Genomic DNA, 23,318 nt, shown 5'->3' with positions numbered 1-23,318 from the left:
CATGAAAACAGGTGTCAAATTAGGATTATCTTGAGAAACAGGAATATGTGTGGATTCCATCTATGGACCATAGAGGGTTGAGTCCACTCACATTATAGCCAGGTGTGCTTCCGAATTTTCAGCCCTGGGAAAGCTAACTTCATGTTCACAAGCATTTCCAAAACCTACTGTATTGACTGAAGAATATGTGCTTCCTTTCACACCCCAGCCCTGATGCTGGTCCTCCTGTGTCTTCTCTCATTATTGTTTGTCTCCCTGTAAGTAGGAAGCATGGGAAAGGTGGGCACATTGGTAGCCATACAGGATATCTGGTGCAAGAACAGAAATAGAAGGGGACCCATGTACTTCTTGAAAATTCTCTGCACATACACTTCAAAAATAAATATGGAAGAAATCTCCAGACTGCTTTCCACAGTGGCTGAACTAATTTATGAACCTAAAATATAAGTTGGATAAATATTTAAAATAAAGAGAAAAATATATTTTATAAGCACCTCTCACATTATGATTTACTTGTCCATCAATGTCATAAAGCCTATTTACTTCTATAAAGGTAGCCACAATTTCTCTTAGCCTTAGTTTGTTCATTATTAAGTGAGTTTGGTAGAAACTTATCAAAGTGCTTAACTCTTAGGTTAAGGAAGAACACAACCATTTCAGTAACGAAAGTAGAAATGAGAGTTTTAATTTTAAACATTCCCTTACACATTTTAGTCTTTTCATGCATTTTCATATACTCAACAATTTTATGATAAAATTTCAAAGTTCCCGTATTTCTAAGGTAAGGAAATCTATTAGAAAGTTTAAAAGGCACTTTGGAAGATTCAATGAAGCTGAGAGAAAAAAACTGCTGGGTACAAGAATTTTGATTTCTGTGTGTGATTGTGTGTGTTTAACCTCCATTAATGCCATCCTGTTGCCTTCTTTAAATCTAGCCAGTATTCCACTCTGACATACAGAATTTTCTTATTTGCAGTTACTTTGTTTTACAGGCATTTAGTCCTACACATGGAAAAATAATAAAGAGATTTATTGGACAGAAAATGCAGTTGCCCATAGATACACATCTAGTCACCTAACCTAATCAACTATGGGCTGGACCAACTTCACAAGCTCCTTTCACCCTCTCCCCATCACTAAATATCTACAGACATTTAAAGTTATATTATTAGACTCAGCAATTTACACACTTCTTCATGCTTTTCAAATATTAACCTTTTCTAAATAGTCTATCAAAAAAGAAGTAAATAGAAAATCATATCATAGTGTATCCAGGAAATATCTTAGAATTCAATGTATTTTTCAAAAATCTTTTTAGCTGCATTTTAGGTTTTGGGGTACATGTGAAGAACATGCAAGATTGTTGCATAGGTACACACATGGCAGTGTGATTTGCTGCCTTCCTCCCCATCACCTATATCTGGCATTTTTCAAAATTAACGTTATTCTCAGGGAAGATTACTCACGGAACATTTGTGAAGTTAAATATATAATATTATTCAGACAAGAACAAATCAAAGGATGTATAATTTGGACTAGTTTATATAAAAGGTAATGATGATAACATTCTGCATCTATTTTCAAGTCCCTTAGTCCAACTTTAGGTCAAAACATTTAAAATATCAGGAATTTAGGACATCTAATATTCAGACTTTTAAAAAACTTAAATGGAGTATGTTTCCCAGGGTTCCGTGAGTCCAAAGTAGTAATGTGGTCAAGCTACATACATTTAACTTCTTCTACCCAGCAAAATTTGCATCATGTAGTTTTTCAGAACCTCTTATCTGAGAGAGACTGGACAGCCCTCTTGGTTTGTTTGTTTCCTGTTCAAGAATTCTTAGTTGAGGTGGTACCTCAGCACGGCCACTGGTCCCAGCTTCCTACATGACAGACTGGTAATGGTGACAGAGGAATTACTACCAGATAATTCAAATTCTGATAAGCCCACAGTTAAGCAAATAAGTTTTGAGTTCTCCGGACACCTGTATTAGCAGAGGTTTGAATAAGGCTCTGCTTTTCTCATCATGTCCATTTCACTGTGATGTTAACCCAGTTGTAGGTTCCACCAGTTTTGCAACTTGCATGTTCAAGTATTCTTTATGGAGTTCAGACACAAAGCCATGGGGCAAGGCAAGCACAGCAAATGTCTTTCCTGATTACACAACATGCTAACCTTCTTACCTGTTTCTTTTAGGTATCACAGCAAATCTCCTCCTCTGTTTAGGTTTCTTTCTTTTGTGCAAGCTAATTCATATACATAGATATCTAAAGGCTTTCATAATCATTTTATTAACATGGTTACTATCATATTATATTTAGATTTTTTATGCAAAGTATATGCTTTTACAGTAATTACTTTAGTCAAGTTTAAAAAAACACAAACCACTCTAAAGTGTTTATACTCAGAAAAAAAAAACTGTTAACATTTCATGAACATGCCACAGTTATATAATTATATATTTGCACAAATAAAAGAATATCTAGATACATGAAGACTATTTGTAATTAATATATGTAATTTTATAGAAAAAATAATGAAAAATAAATTAGAAAAAGGCTGAACTTAAATATTTCTTAATCATAAGAACTTTTTAAAAATAAAACTTGTCTTTATGGTTAAGAATAAAAGATTATAAATACCATTAAGAAGCTGATTGCATTAGCTTCGTGTTTTAATTTCAGATAGCTTTTGTTAACTCCCTGCAGTGTAATTGAAGACTTTTAGCTCCTCTCCAGTTTGTCCTCACTTCTCTTCATTTCCAGTTTGTTGATAATTATATTACTTTAACTTTGTCAGAATTCATAATATTTACATTTGGTTCTTCTGCAACTTTAACTGCCTCTGGTCTTTGGTCTTCATTCTACATATAAATGACTGCAGTACTCATCATCAAGAGTCTTCTTTATCTTATGGATTTTCCATTTCTCAGTTCATTAGTCAGATCATTCCTTCTTTCCTTGTATTCTTAATTAGTTTTGTTTGTTAGTTTTGATTTGTTTTATTTCCCTGCATGGGGGATTTTCTAGGAAAAGCCAGAAAATTTGCTAGATAGATTTTAAAAGAACTGTAATAGTGCTAGTTGGTTTTTAAATCCTTGAAACATTTCATGCTTCAGATGTCTGACTGTTGCCTTTATTATTTTCTGGGAGTGTTATTAATGGTTCATGCCTTCCTTGCCTCAGATTTGTGAACACATTTCTCTATTAAGTCCAAGCACTGAATATTGCCATAAGAAATCCTGTGGCATCCTGGTACTTTTCTCCTTTTGATGACATGAATGTTCTGCTTGGATGCCTTCTATATTTTTGCCATTTCACTTTTTTCATTTCAGAGAAATTCTACCTATTTTGTCACTTAATAGCTTTCAGTTTTATTTATTGGTTTCTTCTACTTTAGAGAAAGCAGTAATTCCTATGTTGCGTCATCTTTGTTCCCTATAGCTATCATAATTTCATGAATAAATTTTAACTCCTTATTTTTTCTCTAAATACAAGTAACTGTCATTTAGAGTTTTTTTTTAAGCATTCCATTCATTTATTTTTTTTTCCAAATAAAATTTGCCCTCGCTTTCTCTAATTTATATATTTTATGTATAATGGTGAATCTCAGAATTTTCTTTTGGTCTACAATCTTCTTTTTATCTAATAACCATGTTTTACTGTCTATGTGTTTGGCTTAATTAAAAATAGATAGTGTTTAAATGTTAACGATTACAGCACTTTCCTTACCTAGTTTGTAACTCCTGGTAAGTTACAATTTGAGGTAGGGAGCTATTGTCTAGCTCTTTTTTTTTTTTTTTTTTTTTTTTTTTGCTAGAGAGATTATAGTTGGAAGGGGAAAGGCGGTCTCTGACTGTTCAGTCTCTTCTGAAGTTCTGAGGTGTTTCTAAATGATTTGCATCAATCAGACATAGATTTTAATCCCATAATTCTTGGCTGCACTTTCTGTCCTGTAGAACACTTCCAATGGTGTACACGGTACTCAATTCCTGGGAGCTTTTTCCATCACTCTCTACGTACTATCTGCTTTTTCTCTATTCAGAATAGTTTATTTAGGTTAGAGTTTCATGAATATGTTTCTGGACATATGGATTAGGGTAGGGTAGGGATTCATGATCTATGCTGCTTTGAAATAATCTCTTTCTTTTGTTTGACTTCCATTTTTTTCATTTTATGCCATAAATTTATATTATAAAATTGTTGTTCAAAAAAATTTAAAGAAGTAATTGTTAAATGGTGAGGGAGATTTTGAAAAACTTTTCTGGAGTTTGAAGTATAGTATTAAGTAGGATCCTTTCTTCCTCCATCTCTTTCTTTTCTTGCCCTTCTCCCTCTTCTTCCCGTGCCTCTCCTTTCCCCTTCCCCTCATTCCCACCCTTCTTCCTCCTCCTTTCTTTCTTTCTTTTGGACAACAAATAGTTCCCAATACCATAATAAGAATAGTCATATCTTTTATTATAGAATTGAAATACAACCTGTCTTATACACTGCATACTCAAGCATACACAGATTTATTTCCAGCAACTCTATGCTGTACTATTGATATACTTGCAAGAAACCCAAAGTCTAGCTTTAAGGATTTTTTTTTCTAATTAGTAGAGTGAGTTCTTTGTTTTGCTATTTTTGAAAAGCTTTTGCCTATTGTGCATTTTCTCTTCAAAATAAACAATAATCAGCTGTCAAGTTTTATAAAACTTTATGTTGTGAACTTAATTATGGTTACATTTAATTTTTGGAGGACGACATCTTTGTAATAGGCTTGTGCAAAAGTAATTGTGGTTTTTGCTAGAACCACAATTATATGGCAAAAATCACAGTTACTTTTGCACCAGTCTAATAGTATTGAGTGTTTCTATCTAGGAGCATGGCTCTTCTCTCATTTCTTTCAACACCTATTTTGTGATGTTCAGAAACATTTCTTAACAATCTTCTCCCTATAAACATTGCATATTTCCTGATAGTTGTTTAACTTTTATATTGCCTAAGTTAATAGATTTTCAATTCATTTTTGTTATAGACCCTTGTGCTTGTATAGAAAAGTTATTATTTGGGGTATTGTGTATATAAACTGGCAATTTTCTTAAAATTTTATTATTTTATTATATTTCAAATTATTTCTGTGGCTCACATGACATATAATGATTTTTAATAATAATAGCTGACATTCAGCATTACACTACAGCTGTGGAATCCAATAACTGGTTTCAAATCTTGGCTCTGTCATTTAACAGATATGACTTGGAACTTTAGTTAACCTCTCTTTGCCTTAGTTTTATCATCTGCAAGTTGAAGTTTATAGTAGTGCCTAATATTTTAATGACTAGAATGTTACACTTACTACATGAGATAAAAGCAGTATAACCCTACCACAATGGCCAGCCGGAGGAATGTTATTGTTCATTATTTTCATTCCCAGCTAAACATGGCACTAAATGTTTTACATGTGTCAGCTCATTTAATCCTTACTATGTGGTGGGTGTTATCATCAAGGAGAGTATAATTTGAAAATAGAGTCAAAGGATTTGATGACAGATTTGCATATAGGATGTTAAGAAGAAAAGAAAATACAGCATGATATCAAGAATTTTTGGTCTGAGCAATTGCCACTAATCACTGCAAAGAAGAATTGGAAATGTAGGGGTGGTGGTAGGTTAGGAGCAGTCATGGAGCTATTAATTTTGTCTATTAGATGATCATGGTGGTGGACATATGAGTCTAGCTTTCATGTTGGAAGTGCAGGGCATATATGTGTGTGTGTGTGTGTGTGTGTATACATATATACATATATATGTTTATATGCATGTATACCAAGGAAATAAGTATAGATGGGAAATATAAGATGTCTGTGGAATGAATCACTGGGTCCTCCAGTGTTGAAGAGTTTGAGAAGAAGTAGAAGAGCCAGCCACAGTATAAGAGGTAAAGGCCAGTGAGGTAGGTAGAAATACCAAAAGAATATGATATCCTGGAAGCAGACAGAAGAAAGAAGAAAGTGTTTCCAGGTTGAAAATGTGAACAAGAATGTTTGATAGGTACAGTAACATGGAGACTGCAAATTCTTCCTTCTACTGTTAGCTTGATTACAGTTTAGTTATGCATAAATGTTATATTATAAATTACAGTATAGTCAGGCATATTATATTTTTTCACATATTTTATAGATATCTATGGAGATGATTTTTATCATTTTTATTATTTAATATATTGAGTGCATGACCTGAAAAGATATATAAACGGTGATGCATCATTTTATTATTGGGATGAACTTTCCTTGTTCATGAGGTAGCAATCTTAAACTGTTGAATTAAGTTTACTAACATTTTACTGTGAATTATTGCATATATTCAGTTTTAGTTTTTTTCTCCATGTATTTTATTTTCTTTATTTTTCTTAGTTTTCCTATAATATTTCATTAAATCTATTCATTGCGAGACTCTAATTTTGGTCCTATACATCAATTTTAATAACATAGTATTACTTGTTTTTAAAGGTATGATTTAATTCCACCATGAAATTGTCTAGTCATGGAGACTCTTCTGAGGCAAAATATCTGAATAATTGTCTATTTTTTTCTATGAAAATTGTTCTCTAATATTCCAAATCAATAGAACTTGCTTTTATTACTTTTAATTTTCATACAAAGTAATCCACTTTACACAAGATATATATCATTTAATACCTGATGTTGCCTTTGTGTGTTTTCCCTTCTTTTTTATTTACACATTCTGAACAGTAAATTGTCTTCCTATTATATTTTTCTTTTTACTTAGAACAAGTTTAGGTTTTAATCAATTAAACATTTTTACCTTTTAAATTCCTCTTTCTACTTTTCTTTTTTATATTTACTTATTGTCATTTTTCTGGTTTATTGAATTAAATGCTTGAATATTCTGTTTTCAGTATTTCCTCTTTCAAGTAAATCTATCTTAGGCCATGAAGTTCATACCAATGTTTAGGCCATACCTCATGTGTCTAATAATACACTCTACTTTTTTTATTTATAAGTAATTTCTAATATTTACTTTGATTTTCTTCTTACTCAAAAGTAATTCTAAAAGAGAGTTACTATTAAATAGTGTATGGGTTACACATTTGCTTTGACTGTCTGTTATCCTTATATCCTTGCATTATATACACCTTCCATTTGCTTCATAATCTTTAGAGTTTTAAATTTTTAGTTAGCAAACTAAAAATTTTAGTTTTTAGTGCTGAACTAGAAATAACCCAGGGGCCGTGTCTATTTTGATCACCAAATTATTACCCAGCCACTAACCTACAGCAAGGCAATCAAAAACAAACATTTGTTGTTGTTAATTATTTCTATATAATATAATTTGTTAATCTTTAATTGGATTTGAATTTAATTTAACAAAAACCTTGTCAGGTGGACAAAGTAGGTCATTTTATTCCCATTTTGCAGATGAGTCACCTGGAGACTTAGGAAATATAAGTGATGTGTCCAAAGTTTCAGGACTCCAAGGTGAGTGAGAATTTAAATCTCAAGTCACTTCTTCCTTTTAAACCTCATCTGCATAAAAGTCCATTCTAAATTCTGCCTGTAAACAATTATAATTAATCCATAGCAAATATTTACATTATTTCTAACAGCATTCAACAAAATGGGACTTGAATGTTTGCAATTTTGATGAACTTAGCCTTTTTCTGTTCCATTTTGCAAACATTTGCAAATAATTCATCTAAGTCTCTTTCTAGGGGTTGTATGCATCCTGCTGGTTAAGAGACATCCAGTGGTGAACACAGAAAAGGTAGCACTCATTTGCATGAAGAAATGCTTTTTAATATTTTTAGAGTCAGACATCTTTAGTTGGGTCCATTAAAAGCTGAAGAAAATATGTAAACACAAACATAAGTAAATTAAATCTTTATGCAAATTTATGTGGCTCAGATATGCCCTTGAACCAACCCAGGTACCCACTGATGTAAACACTGAAACTATTTACATACCTACTGATTGTAGTTCAAATTCTTTTTAACATCATAATATGCAATTTACAAAGCATTTTTATTCATGTTACTTTACTTAATCCCTAATGCTAGACAAGAAAATATATTGTCTTATAGATGGCAGCTCAGTTGCCTCAAATTATTCAACCTAAAAGTCAATACTGTGACTGGAACAAGATCTTTCAATGCTGATTCATTGCTTTTTAACAATTCACATTCTACAAAATATCTTTTTTACATATTCAGAAAATAAAATCTTTATTTCAATTTATGTCGGTAGAATGCTGGACTGCACCCTTAGAAGAAAGTATGGGATAGTTTGAGCACATTGGACAAGGTTAGGAGTGGGGGAAAAAATAAAACAATGGTAGAAGACCCTCATTAAAACTGGGAGACAGTTTGAAGTTGCTAAATAACTTGGTTGCAGAGGTGTGATATTCTTTGGACTTAAAAACAAACAAACAAACATAAAAGCATGTTAGGGCAGCTTTAAAAGGAGTTCTTCTTGCTGTGTATTTTGCTAGAGATTACACCCTTATCTGTCACTGGTGGGGTCTTTCAGACAGTGCTGAAGCCTTACAAAAAATAAAGATTCCTTCATCACCTGAAATTTAATTGCCTTTATAAACAAACACTTTTAGAATTATCCGTGGTTTTTCATCTTTCTCTCCACCAAAACACACACACACACGCAGATATGACGTAACCCTATATTTATGTCTTTCCCCAAGAAAGATGAGAGATGATGATCAGCTCAGATTGCTATTCTGTAAGGTATCAGATTTGTGTGTGTGTGTAACAACCTATTGCAGAGAATCTGGAACAGGGAAATATTAAGAAAAGGGTAACACTGACATCTAGTCAATATTACATATATCTAAATGCCTTAAAATCGTCTAATATAATATTATTCAGTGTTAAGAGTTATCAGCCTGGCCAGTCACCGTTGTTTATGCCTGTAATCCCAGCCAGAACTTTGGGAGGTTGAGGTGGATGGATCATTTAAGGTCAGTGGTTTGAAACCAGCCTGGCCAACATGACGAAACCCTGTTGCTACCAAAAAATACAAAAATTAGCTGGGTATGGTGGCTCGCACTTGTAATGCCAGCCACTTGAGGCTGAGGCATGAGAATCACTTAAACTCTGGAGACAGAGGCTGCAGTGAACCAAGATGGCACCACTGCACTCCAGCCTGGGAGACAGAGTGAGTCCCTTTCTCAAAAAAAAAAAAAAAAAATATCAGCTCTAAGATAGCACACAAGATTATGTAACAGAAACTTTTTACTACGTCTTGAATAGCTCCTGCTACCAATTATTACTTACTTTTCACATATTAACTGCTGAAGAGCCTGGGACACATTCTCAACCAGTTCTAACAGCATTCCATAGGAAGTAGACATTAGCATACCAATTAGAATACTCTCCCACAGCTGTGAAAGAGAGTTTGGCTCAGAAGAGTTATATAACTTACCTGAATATCCTGGAAAAACTTTGTTGGGCAGGAATGCAAGTCCAGCTCTGTCAAGCTTTAATCTTTATGTCCTTAACCACTGGGAAATTCCTACAATGGTGGGAATCTGCAATCTTCTCAGCAACAAGGTGAAGAGAATGTTTATAGAATTCTATTATTATTCCTGTTCCAGGCAACATTCTTGACTTACTCTAAGAGTTTTCTTGAGATCCATGCTGTGTAGATTTTCTTTAAATAGGTATTTAGGCTCTTTGTCTCTGTCTCTCTCTCTTTCTCTCTCTCTATATTTAAATATATATGTTATATCTCTATAAACAATATATATATGTGTGTATACATGTTTAATATATGTATAATAATATAATATAATATTTATAATGTATTATATATTATTGATATAATTTATAATATATTATATATTATTGATATAATATGTAATATATGATATAATAATTAATATATAATATATAATACATAACTATTATATAATGTATAATATATTGACATAATATATGTATAATATGTATAATAATAATATACATGTATAATATACATATATTATATTACATATAATATTATATATACATGTATAATAGCATACATGTATTATAATATATGTATGATAATATACATATATTATGATATATTAATTATATATTATAATATATTATATGTATTTTTATATTTATATATAATTATATATATTATAATATATGTATATTATTATACATGTACACATACATACATATATTGTTTATAGATATATGATATATATAATATACATATATACATACATACATGTATACAATATATGTATGTATATAGGTATATATTGTAATATAATAATATAATATATTGTATATAATATACATATATACATACATAATATAATAATATTATGTATATAATAATATACATATATACATACATACACTATATATGTACATGTATGTATGTATATACATATATACATACATACAATATATGTATGTATATACATATATGTATATTATTATACTTATATATACATACATATATTGTTTATATATATAGAAGTCATTTGAGATCAGTGGTTTGTATTATTATACATATACATGCATACATACATACATTGTTTATATAAACAGACCACAAAAAATATATTAGCAACACTTCCCTAGTTCAGTGTTTCTCAATCTATTTTAAATCTAAACCACAATAAAAAATACATTTTATACACTCTGAACATTTCTGGTGAAATACAGTCTAGCCAAACCCATCTATTCTAATTTAAATAAATACATGCATATATATGTATAAATAATATATATAAAAAATATATATGCATACATATAGTTTTTTTTGCTTGCATAAAAATACATGGAGCCATATCATATTGATTCCGCTCTCTAGTGAATAGGAATAGGAATTTCAAATAAGTATCAGTGTTATTTCCTTTCTTCTTATTCCTCTTTCTCTTCTCCTCCTCCTTCTCTTTTATCATCTTCCTCCTTCTCCTCCTTCTTCACGTCTTCTCTTTCTTCTTCTTCTTCTCTTCTTCTTTCTTCTTCCTCATCCTCCTTCTTCTTCTCCTTCGTCTTCCTCTTCTTCTTTCTGTAAAGATAGGGTCTAGCTTTGTTGTCTAGACTGGAGTGCCATGGCTATTCACAGTTGTGATTATAGCACACTGCAACCTCAACTTCCTGGCCTTAAGCAGTCCTCCTGCTTCATTTTTCCAAGTAGCTAGAATTACATGCACCATCAGTATTACTTCGTATAATGAAAGCAAAAGCAATTGTTCTCCAAATAGAACACTTCTTCACTATCCCAAAATCACATATTTGCATATATGTGGGCTGACTACTGCTAATATAGGATCCTCTAAGTCATGATGAAGAGAAAGATTTACTAAAAAATTCTAAAGCTCTAGGAGCAGACCACAAAAAAATATATTAGCAACACTTACACTAGTTCAGTGTTTCTCAATCTTTTTTGACTATAAACCGCAGTAAGAAACACATTTTATAAACGCTGAACATTTCTAATGAAATACAATCTAGCCAAGCCCATCTATTCTAATTTAAATAAATACATGCATACATATATGTATAAATAATTGTTGCAGCCAAGTAAATTGATCTCATGACCCTGTCATATGTATGATCCACAGCTTCAAAAAAACATTGTCCCAGCTAATAGCTACTAAAATAACACATTCAATATGTTTGTGGCAAGATATTTTGTCTCAGTTGTCACATATGTAATGGATTCTGCATTATAAAATATAAAACACTATTTATTCCAAATAAAGTACAAAAAGTATAAATTCTGTAGAGCAGCAATCCTATGTTTTGATCACATCATACAACACTGACTTTTACATAGTAAATGCCCAGTGAAATTTTGTAAACTTTTCATTACAGTGTATTTACATACAGAAAAAAAACACATATTTCAGTAAACATTTACTTTATTGAGTGAATAAATTATTCGCATATTCAATAAATATAAATTAAATCTTTGAAAAAATACTTCTCTGTTACTTTAGACAAATAGAATCCTTTGCTTATGTAAGAGTTGACCTCATTATTACTGATCTTTTATTCTTGTTTCCCAAGTTTTTACCAATACAAATAAGGGTGAATTAGATCTTAGAATGAAATTGTATTGTCTAAAAATAGTAATCATATTATTTCCATAGTTATGAAGACACAGATTCCAAAAAGATTTGAAGAGATTTAACTTTGAATTTTCTGAGCTTTATGGTTTTATTTTGCTCCTATCTATATAAGTATAACTGACTCATCACCCATATTCCTCTGTCAGCAGCATGCACCAAAAATAACACAAAATCAGGGACAGGATGGTAGTACGTATGCTGCAGAATGATATTGTTCTATGATTTTTGTGACTATGGAACTATGGTGGTGCTTGATGAAGCTGCTTTTGTCTGTTAAAGTTACTCTTCTATAGAAGTCAGACCTGGGAACTGAGCATCTGAACAAGTAGTAGTGACAAGGTTTTGACTTGAAATCAGGTCCTCTGCAATAAATTACTGTCCATAAATTACTTGTATGCTTCTATATGGAAGACTATGAACTGGGCTTTGAAGAAAGATTGGATTGGAATTCAAAATCACTTGATGTTTGTAAGAAAAAAAAATCATTTAAAAAAAGACATTGTTCGTCCAAGAAGCTGTGACTTGGTTAGTTTGGTTTGATCTGAGAAATTCTGTAAAGCAGCAGTCTCAAACCCAGAGAAGTACACCCTTAAGTGTGTTCCAAGATTTTCCAGGGGGTACACAGGCATGGATATTCTTTCTGAAATTCTCAAGTTTCAAAGGCAATTTTTCTGAAATTTGATCTGCCCTGAGACTCTGAAGCTGGCCATTTCTGGTTTTTCCAACTTTTCTACCACCACAACATTTCCCTTATTTAGAAAATATAAAAGATAACTTTCATCAGTCTTAATATGACACATTGCTCAGGATGTAAAAAAGTTGAGAATGGGAAATGGTGAACTGGCTAAAGAAAAGGACAATTTGAGAATACATTATACCTGAAATAAAAGGTTAAGTAAATTAATCAATACATGTAAAAAAAGGTCTGTACACACTTTGGGAGGTGGAGGTGGGTGGATCACCTGAGGTCAGGAGTTCCAGTCCAGCCTGAACAGCATGGTAAAACCCTATCTCTACTAAAATTACAAAAATTAGCTGGGCATAGTGGTGTGTGCCTGTCATCCCAGCTACTTGGGAGACTGAGGCAGGAGAATCGCTTGAATCCGGGAGACAGGGGTTGCAGTTAGCTGAGATTGCACAACTGCACTCCAGCCTGGGCAACACAGCTAGACTCCATCTCAAAAAAAGGAAAAAAAAAAAGTACCAGCAGCTGGGTATGAACTACTGAGGGACAACATTCACATTCATCCATGCTACACATTCATGGCAAAATCTCTCTCTCTGATTTATTAATTTTTTAAAAATCTTAATTACGATAACACCAATAGATCATTTGAATTGAACACTGCAAACATTTTTCTCATAAAAGTGACACCAAGGCCAGGAGAGATGGCTCACGCCTGTAATCCCAGCACTTTGGGATGCTGAGGCAGGTGGTCACTTGAGATCAGGGGTTCAAGACCAGTCTGACCAACTTGGTGAAACCCCGTCTCTACTAGAAATACAAAATTAGCCAGGCGCAGTGGCGCGTGCCTGTAATCTCAGTTACTCGGGATGCTGAGGCAGAAGAATCGCTTGAATCCAAGAGGCAGAAGTTGCAGTGAGCCGAGATCACGCCATTGCACTCCAGCCTGGGCAACAAGAGAGAATCTCTGTCTCAAAAAAAAAAAAAAGAAAAAAGAAAAAGAAAAAGAAATATGCTGGTTTTACTAATGATTTAGGTGATAAGTAAGACATGTCCCATCATTAGGATAAACTCAATCTAGAGCTCCATATACTTGAAGTATTCCATGAAATGCGTTTTACTTATTTTTTTATTTTTATTAGTTTAGTTTTTGAGACAAAGTCTTGCTCTTTTGCCCAGGCTAGAGTGCAGTGGCGCGATTTCGGCTCACCACAACCTCCGCCTCCCGCGTTCAAGCGATTCTCCTGCCTCAGCCTTCCAAGCAGCTGGGACTACCGGCGCCCGCCACTACACCCGGCTAATTTTTGCATTTTTAGTAGAGACGGGGTTTCACCATGTTGACCAGGCTGGTCTCCATCTCTAGACTTCGTGATTCAACCACCTCAGCCTTCCAAAGTGCTGGGATTACAGGCATGAGCCGCCATGCCCGGCTGAAATGCATTTTAAATTTATACTTGATATTGTACTAGTGTCAGATATTTTATTCCTTGCAAATATTAAACTGTTGATATTAAAAATTTCAAATATCAGCTTTATAATATTCAAGGTGCCATAGTTTAAAAAAAAAGATTTCATGGAATGTGTGAGCAAAAAAAAAAAAAAAAAAAAAAAAATTTGGAGAATAGGGATGTAAAAGAGCAGAGAAACATGAATTTGGAAAGCAGCTGAGGGCTTCAGGCATGCAGTGTTGGAGAGCTAAAGAATTTAGAATTCATCCTCAAGGCACTGAAACTCTAAAGGGCCAATCAGCTTACATTGTGTTAGTCTATTAGATTTCAAATGAAGAAAATGTATTTCTTTAGAAATATCAAACAGACATTTTATTAACTGAGGAAAGCACTTCATTCTTTCCCGTTATTTTTGTTTATTGAGGTTTAATGCATTAGACCATCACTATTTCTAACATTTCTGAGAAATAGTGTTATAAATTTTATTAAATGGCATGGTATTGAGACACAAAGGTATGTAATTTCTTAAAAAGAGGAACACTTGGTATCTTAATACTAAAATTCGTTCCTCTTATTTATTATAAATTAGAATATTTTTATTATCTGGATGGATGTTTTATGAACATTTTTTAGATGTGGCATTGTTTCTTAAATAAAATCATAGAAAACAAACAAACAAACAAAAGCAATATAAAGTCCAGGGACAAGGAGGTCTTCCTTCTCTAATGGCAGAAGTTTGCAATGCCCTTGGCACTCTTGCACTGTAGCTTGAAAACCCTGCCTTTGACCAGTATCTTTTGGTCATTCTATGCTTTTCTCATGGTACACTTCGGAGACCAATCAAAAGAAAATCATTACAAATGCTGCAGATAATTCTCTAATCAAATTTTTTTACAATACATTTCCTCCTCACTGTAAAAGCTCACCATTTATTGCCATCATGACAATAAGGCTTGTCATTTATTGTCATGATTTCACCTTTCCGTGTCCTTCCATCTTGCTTTCACTCTGATTTTCCTTTGGTTTGCATTAATAAAACAATTGAAAGATCTAGGTATAATCTTCTCTTGTAATGTTCTATATGCCCAGCAATTGAAATCTCCAATGAAGAAATAGTCTCCTATAAATAAGAACTTGCTTTTGAAATAGCATATTTGTGACAAAATGAATAATTTTTATCCCTAATTTACTAAGATATTTCAAGACTGACAATATGAGGGAATAAGGAAAGAAAAAAATATATATATTTGACATAGTTTTGGTTTCATCAGTTTTATCAAGATGCTAAGAACACAATATTTTTACAAGTGAACCCATAGGTTACCTTTGATTACCTTGCTTCTTTAGAAACTTAAAAAACTTTCTGGGTACCCTGACTCAGGTCTGTAATCCCAGCACTTGGGGAGGCCAAGGCAAGAGAATCACTTGAGACCAGTAGTTCAAAACCAGATTGGACAACATGAAAAAAAAAAAAATCTCTACAAAAAATATGAAAAGTAACCGGGCATGGGGGCACATGTCTGTGGTCCCAGCTGTTCCAGTGGCTGAGGCAGGAGGATGGGTTGAGCCTGGAGGTTGAGGCCTCAGTGAACAGAGATCTGCCTCCATCCTGGGTGATAAAGAGCCACCCTGCCTCAAATAAAATAAAATAACAAGAAACTTAAAAAATTTAGCTTCTGTGGATGATCCAATTATGCTCATAAGATTTCTGTGGATTTCCAGGGGATTTAGGTGACCTCTAGCCTCAATTTACTGTCTCAGCTGAATTCTTCTCTTTCTCTCAAATCATATGAAAGTTCTTTCCTTGATCATGGTACCCACTCAAATACAGATATGGTTATTTCCTAAATTTCTTAACCTTCTAAAAGGTACACGCTGACCCGACTAACGTTTTAAGGAACTGGAGAGTTATGCTGTTGTATGCAAATAATTTCAAATGCAACATAAGCAATTTACTCTATAAAATTGTTTTACCACATTGCTGAATCACCCTTGCCATCTTGCCTATCCTCTTTTTCTTTCTCTCACTTTCATGATGGAAAAATCATTTCGTCTCTATGTATATTTTGTATTAAAAAAGATGAAAAAAATCACCATTTTGTTAATAAAATTTATATCAGATAATGAAATAAAACACAGGGCAGATCACAAATTTTATCTAGATATATCTGTGTTTTCAAAATTGATACACCAAGCGTCTATCATAAGACCAAAGTATACATTGGTTTAAGGCCCAATTTTAGTGCCCTGTCCCTCAGGGCCAAAGAGAATCTTGTGATTTGTTCTCTTTTCTTCTCAGTTACAGGCCCTTTCTTTTTTTTGCTGGAGAAAGGTTAGGTCAATCTTCATAATAAAGGAAAGGAAAGTGGTTGGAAGAGGGAGAGAAAAACTGGAAAGTACTGGAGTTATTTGCCGGATCCTGGAAAAGTGAATATGGACAGGAAAGGGATTATGAATTTAGATTCTTTTAATCAATTTTTAGATATGCAAATAAAGATTTTGAACTATCAAAAATTACTTTGTGCAACTAAACTGTTTTTTGACCCTGGCACCACTCTGAAACTAAATTACATGGCGCTAGTCTTGAACCAGGTTACAAAAGTATTAATTTTGAGATTTGAATTACTGGACAATAAGGAAGCAAACAAAGGAACAGTCAATTAAATGTCCTTTTTCTCCATGTGTCTGATATTCACTACTTTATTTCCACAGATGCTCTTGTTATGAGCACTTAAGTAAAAGTTATTATAGCAGTATTTGCTCTTTTTTTCTGATAAAATATTTGTTAAATTCATTTTCTCTAACTTTTTCTTATTTATTGAAATGCTAATTAGTGCAAATATTCTCCTTCAATTTATCTTAGGTATAATTAGTGACTGTCTGCTATTTCATTTCTTGCTGAGAACTATTTGTGAAGTGATTTATTTAAACAAGCTGCTACAAAGTATCATTTTATTTCTGTTTTTTATCCTCTAGGACTTATGGAGTACAAAAAAGTAATTTATTAACACGTTTTTCTTTTACTTTTCCATCCATTCTTATTTCTAAGTTTTACTAGATCTAATACTGCAATTTACCACATTTTTTATTTTATCAGGGAGTAGGACAAGATAAATTGACCACAAGTAATGCAAATGCCTGCAAATTAGCAATGACACTTTCTTTTTCCTTCTTAATTCAGTGCCTATGTAACACAATGTGATTGTTGCCTTCCTTATGTATCTATGATTTGCCATCAGCTTGTCATGTTTTGTTTCATGCAAGTTATGATACTTTTACCATATTGGTGTCCTCTTTGGTACTCAAAAATTAAACCAGGGAACTAGAATCAAAATACTCCTGACTATGCCAGGTAACAGAGTTCATCAAAGAGATAAACTGGAAAATAATCCAATCTAGAATGATTTTACAGAGGAATTAATTATAATATTTCCCAATGCTTTACATTTTATGTGGAATAATGTGAAATTGACTACATAGTTAATCAAATTCTAATCTCATATGTTATTTCAAAATTAATGACTATTATGAACAGCCACATAGCTTCTAGAGGGAAGTATATAAAATATTATTTTTGATTAATTAAGCACCTTATGACAATCTATAATGTTGTTGAATTTAATTTAATGTTTTGCTTTAATCGTGTTGAGTTTTGTAAACCATTTTTGTTGTTATGACAGTTATGAAAAATAGTTTAATTTTCCAAAGGTTATGTGTAACATTGTTAGCTTTGGTTGAAAAACAAAACAACCCCCCAAAAAAGATTTTTGCCCTAAACTTAATAGCTTAAAATCATAAGCATTTATTTTCTCAACTTTGTTCAGTAAGCGGTTTTTCTTATACAAACTGATCTGGGGCTGGATAATCTAGAATACCCTAACATCTGTGTCTAGGTTGGTATGATGGTTGAAATGGTGCTCTATGTGATTTCTCTTCCAGTAGGAGGTTAGTCCAAGTTTGATCATGTGGTAGCAGAATGGTGCTCAGTGGCAAGAGAGAGCAAGTCCCGAAGTGAAAGTGTTTCTCAATCCTCTGCTTAGGGGCAAGTTTACTAGTGCTCCATAAACCAGTAAAAAGTTGAGCCCAGATTCAAGAGATAAGAAATTGACTCCAATTCCTGATTGGTGGCATGGTAAAGTCACTTTACAAAGGGGAATATGGTCATGGGAAAAGTTTTTAGCCACTTTGCAAGCTACCACAAAGGCTGTCATAATTTCTTGTCTTAATAATTTTATAGCTCTTGTTTTGTAGTTTACTAACAATGCTTTCTCTGAAAGATTGAACTGTGGTTGTATGCATTTGTTTTTAAAGGAATGAACATTTGTTAGTTAAATTTAATAAGATTAATTTTATTTTTAAAATTCAAAATCAGATAAAATTTCTAGATTTTTGCTATTCCATGTTTATGACAGAATTTTGAATGACTTTTGAAGATACAGAAAACTTCATTGAGGTTTTTGAAAAATCTTGGTTTTGAGACATTGATGCCTTGCTGTAATTTTTAAATAAGCATTATAAGTATTAGAAATATTGCATGCTGTGGTTGTATCAAAAAATGTGATTTCCATGGCATTAATGTGAATTACAAGGCATCTGTCATGCTAACCGTTGCTCACCATTTTGAATTCATGTTTTGTTGTTCATATGATAGTTATATCGATAGATTAGCTGTTGACATTGATTGCTCTATAAAGACTTATACTTTGACTTTGTTATATTAAAATGAATATAAGTCAAAATAAGATATGTGCCAAATCTATTTTATCTACCATCTTTACCCATTAAAGCCCTGTAAGTCAGACTGTATTATTATAATGTACTGTGTATGCTGTTTACATCAATACTCAATTCAACTAATATTAAAGATTTTCATGTTATCACCATAGTCTTATCTTCCCCAAATTGTCATTTATTGATAATTTTGCTAAGTCTACAGACCTCTGAAACTTGATTCTCTTTTATTTTCTACTTTAGGCAATGTCTTACTCCTATAATGTAATCAAATTATATCCATAGTTAATGCAAAACTAGGTGTGCTCTTTCTGGAATATCATTGAATGATTTCAATTTACATTTTGCACAGTTGAAATAGCCTTATAGTTTTCAATTGCAGCCACAGAGAATATTTACTAAATACTTTGGTCCCTTTTTCTGGAAGTGAAATAAATTCCAAGAGTAATGAATTACCATAGCTTGGCATGTAAAGTGATATGAACCTGAGAGATATTTTTTTTTCTATTATAAAAATACTTTCATTTTGTTTTAATTTTCTTAGAGATAGGGTCTCATTCTGTGACCCAGACTGGAGTGCAGTGTGGTTGATCATGATTCACTGTAGCCTTGACCTCTGGGCTCAAATGATCCTCCAACCTCAGCCTCCTAAGTAGCTGAGTTCACAGGTATGTGCCACCATGCCTGGCTAAGTTTTGTACTTTTTGTAGAGACAAAATCTTACTATATTGCCCAAGCTGGTCTCAAACTCATGGGCTCTAGCAGTCCTTCTGCCTCAGCATCCCAAAGTGATGGTATTACAAGTGTGGACCACCACACCTGACCTTTTTAATTCTTAAAAATTTTCTTAATTTTTTTGTGTAGATGGTATTTACCATGTTATCTAGGCTGGTCTCAAACTCCTCAACTCAAACGATCCTCCTGCCTCAGCCTCCCAGAGTGCTAGAATTACAGGTGAGAACTACAAAATCCAGCCCCAATATTTTCACTTGAAAATAGGAATGCTGAATCGTTTATAGATGGCCTTATTATTTTATTATTCCTTTTTTCACATATGTAAAGCCATTTATATAAGCCATTCAATATAAATGCTGAATCATTTATATTAAAAAATATAGCAAGCTGAGCAGGCATAGTGGCTCATGCCTGCAATCCTGGCACTTTGGGAGGCTGAGACAGGTGGATCACTTGAGGTCAGGAGTTCAAGACCAGCCTGGCCAACATAGTGAAACCCCATCTCTAATAAAAATACTAAAATTAGCTGGGTGTGGTGGAGGCACCTATAATCCTAGCTATTTGGAAGGCTGAAGCAGGAGAATTGCTTGAACCCCAGGGATGGAGTTTGCAGTGAGCCGAGATCATGCCACTTCACTCCAGCCTGGGTGACAATATATGTCAATATATGTATATATTTATATTTGATATTTTGATATCTATATATAGAGAGATATTTTGCTACTTAATGTAATTGGCTATCTCTTATTTTCACTAACAACCAAGAAGATGCTGGTGTTTCAGGATGACATCATTGATGAGTTAGACTTTGCTGGAAGTTTCTTAGAGTTATTCGATTATAATAAATGTACATATTTGGGAAAAATCATTTTTGTTTGGCACTTCTATGAATCCACTGACATATTGTTTATTGAAGCAATGTTCGGCTTATTCTATAAGTGGTTCGAGTTTATCCTGGGAATTCTAGTCTATGAATATCCGACTCCTGTGTGTTGGTATCCATGTACAGTACAGGTTTTTAAATAAATTCATGTTCTTTGTAGTATTTGTAATTTATAATCTTTATATTGAATATTTGGTGGGATTGGTGAAAAGTTACATTTTATCTTTAAAGCAATAGCTTCCCATATTTCACACATTTATGTAATTCATGTTCATTTCTTGTAACTTAAATGTAATTCATGTTCATTTCATGCAACTTTTATTTAAGGTTAACTATTTTCTCTCATATAATGTTTCCTATTATGCTTTATCTGTTAATTTAAGGAATCATTGAGATACACTATTCCCTGTAGAAACTGCTTCTGACATGTTTGAAAATTTAATATAGGTTTATTTTCTTTTATATTTAAGATATTTTAATTCACCAACTATCTCGGGTAAAAGTGGGTATCTAATGCATCAGAGGGTTAATGGCCTTTGACATGGGTCTTGTAAGATGTCAGTCAGACAGAAAGAAGCAGTATACTAGACTGAAGGAGGCCTTGAGCAAGTGCTTAGTGTAAGAAGCATGAATATGACTGAGACTGGAAAGAAAGTTCGGGGTCATGTTAGTTCTCACAATGAAATCGAAAAGAGAAGTCAGATATTGCTTACTGAGAAACAGAGAGAATTTTTTTGAGCATTTAAGTGACATCATCAGAGTTGTATTTAGGAACAGGATTCTGGTAGTCAGGTACAGAATAAATATGAGATATGTGGAAGAAAATTTCCAGCTAGCATCAAATGGCAATATTAAACTCATATATATTCTAATTGGATAAAAAGCCAAAACCCATCGGTATGCTGCATACAGACCCATCTCACATGCAACAATACACAAAGACTCAAAACAAAGAGAAGGAGGAAGATTTACCATCCAGAGAGTAAAAATAAACAAATAAACAAAAAGCAGGAGATGCAATTCTCGCCTCTGATAAAGTAGACTTTAAAGCAGCAAAGATCAAAAGAGGCAAAGAAGGACATTACATAATGGCAAAAGGATCAATGTAACAAGAAGAGCTAACGATTCTATAGATCAACCAGACAGAAAATTAACAAGGACATCCAGGACTTGAACTCAGACCCGGAACAAGTAAACTTAATAAACATTTATAGAACTCTCCACTTCAAAAACACAAAACATACATTACTACCTCACACCTATTCCAAAAGTGACTACATAATTGGAAGTAAATCACTCCTCAGTAATCGCATAGCATTTCATAGGTTTAAATGAAATATTGGTTAGCTGCTTGTTTGTTATTTTCTTCCCTTATTCCTTCCTGTCTACATCATTAAGTATAATTATTGGTATAAAAGTGGTTTTCAATACCCATTAATAAATTGCATTCTAGCCTGGGCAAGAAAGCAATACTCCTATTCTCTCTCTCTCTTTCTCTTCCTTTTCCTTCCTCTTCTTCATTCTTTTTTTTCTTTCTTTCTAAAAAAAAAAAAGAAAGAAAGAAAATTTAGGGTGGTGTTTCAGTGTACCTCCTTGTAAAATATAGTATTAGTTTGGACAGGTGAAGCTTGAATCCCAGTGAGACATTTTGATGGAAGTACAAAGCAGACCTTTGGAACATTAAATCTCAGTAAATCATAAAGCTAGAGAGATGGATGAAGGAGCTGGCAGCCACATGGGGAGAGAGTCAAAGCTCTGTAAGTAAATGGCAATTGAGTGAAATCGGAAAGGGTGTAGGTCAGAAATTGGAAATGATGTTCTGGGAGAAGTAAGATGGCTTTAAGGAATGACTGTCAGAGTAAAAGTAGGAAAATTAAAGTATGAAACAAATATAAAATTTATTCATTTATTTCTGTGATGGAAGCTTCTCTGAAAGAATCACAGGGCTGGTAAAATATACTTGATTTAATAAGTAGAAAAGGTAAACCCGTATAAGGGTGACATGGATTAGTCAAGATTATGTGTTCAATAAATTCAAGAGAAAATTTCAGATATCCAAACCAGTGTTTTTGTAGAAATGTTTAAATTTCACGTTACAAGATACATTATTTTGTCTTCCTTTTGGGAAAAACTTTATAAAATGCCTTCTGATTGTTAAGAAGTGGATTTGGCTAAAAAAATTAATACAGCATAATAGGTTTTTCTCCCACATTTCGATTCAATTACAGTGATGCATGCACCTTTAAGTTGTGATCTTAGAGAAAGAGAAGACTTTTTAGGCCACAACACCTGTGAAAAAAGTATTCTTTGTAAATCAGTGTAAAGAAGTTGCCAAATATTTCTAAACAATTGGGGGGAAACATCAATGAACTCTAAATGAAAAGCAGCCTTGGAAAAGAGGATTTGAAAATGTTCAGACAGCTACAAAATTATCTTTTCCATCTGAAAATACTTTCTTGAGGCTTTGAGTTTAAAAATCCCTGTTTTCTAAAGGAGATAGATGAGTAAGAAAATACAGTGAAGTTATAACTTAAAAACCATATGTGAAATACAACATGATAAGTAAAAATTAAAGTCAGTTTCCAAAACTTGCAAGTTATTCTCCTCACTGTCTTTTCACTTTTTCTACCTTTTGTCAAATGGGTTTGGACCATAAATATTACCTTGATTAAATAGGGGTTTTAAATACACTGATGGCAAGTAAAATCTTTCTAATAGAGAAACTAAAGTTGAAGACTGAG

General features: G+C 32.9%; 1 protein-coding gene and 1 non-coding gene across 2 annotated transcripts in view; one reads left to right on the top strand and one right to left on the bottom strand.

Moving 5' to 3' along the window:
* Positions 1-23,318, top strand: part of SGCZ (sarcoglycan zeta) — a 1,161,665-nt gene that overhangs the window by 932,021 nt on the left and 206,326 nt on the right. The gene's annotated exons all lie outside the window — the stretch shown is intronic.
* On the bottom strand, positions 3,015-3,076 carry LOC135271514 (U7 small nuclear RNA). The gene has a single exon (XR_010339673.1). It is a non-coding gene; the product is annotated as a U7 small nuclear RNA (small nuclear RNA).

This window comes from Aotus nancymaae, unplaced genomic scaffold, assembly GCF_030222135.1.
Source record: "Aotus nancymaae isolate 86718 unplaced genomic scaffold, 86718_ANA_hifiasm-v0.15.2.pri h1tg000079l, whole genome shotgun sequence".
Lineage (NCBI taxonomy): Eukaryota > Metazoa > Chordata > Mammalia > Primates > Aotidae > Aotus > Aotus nancymaae.
Note: the sequence above shows the minus strand (reverse complement) of the source record. Positions and strands in the feature narration are given on the sequence as shown.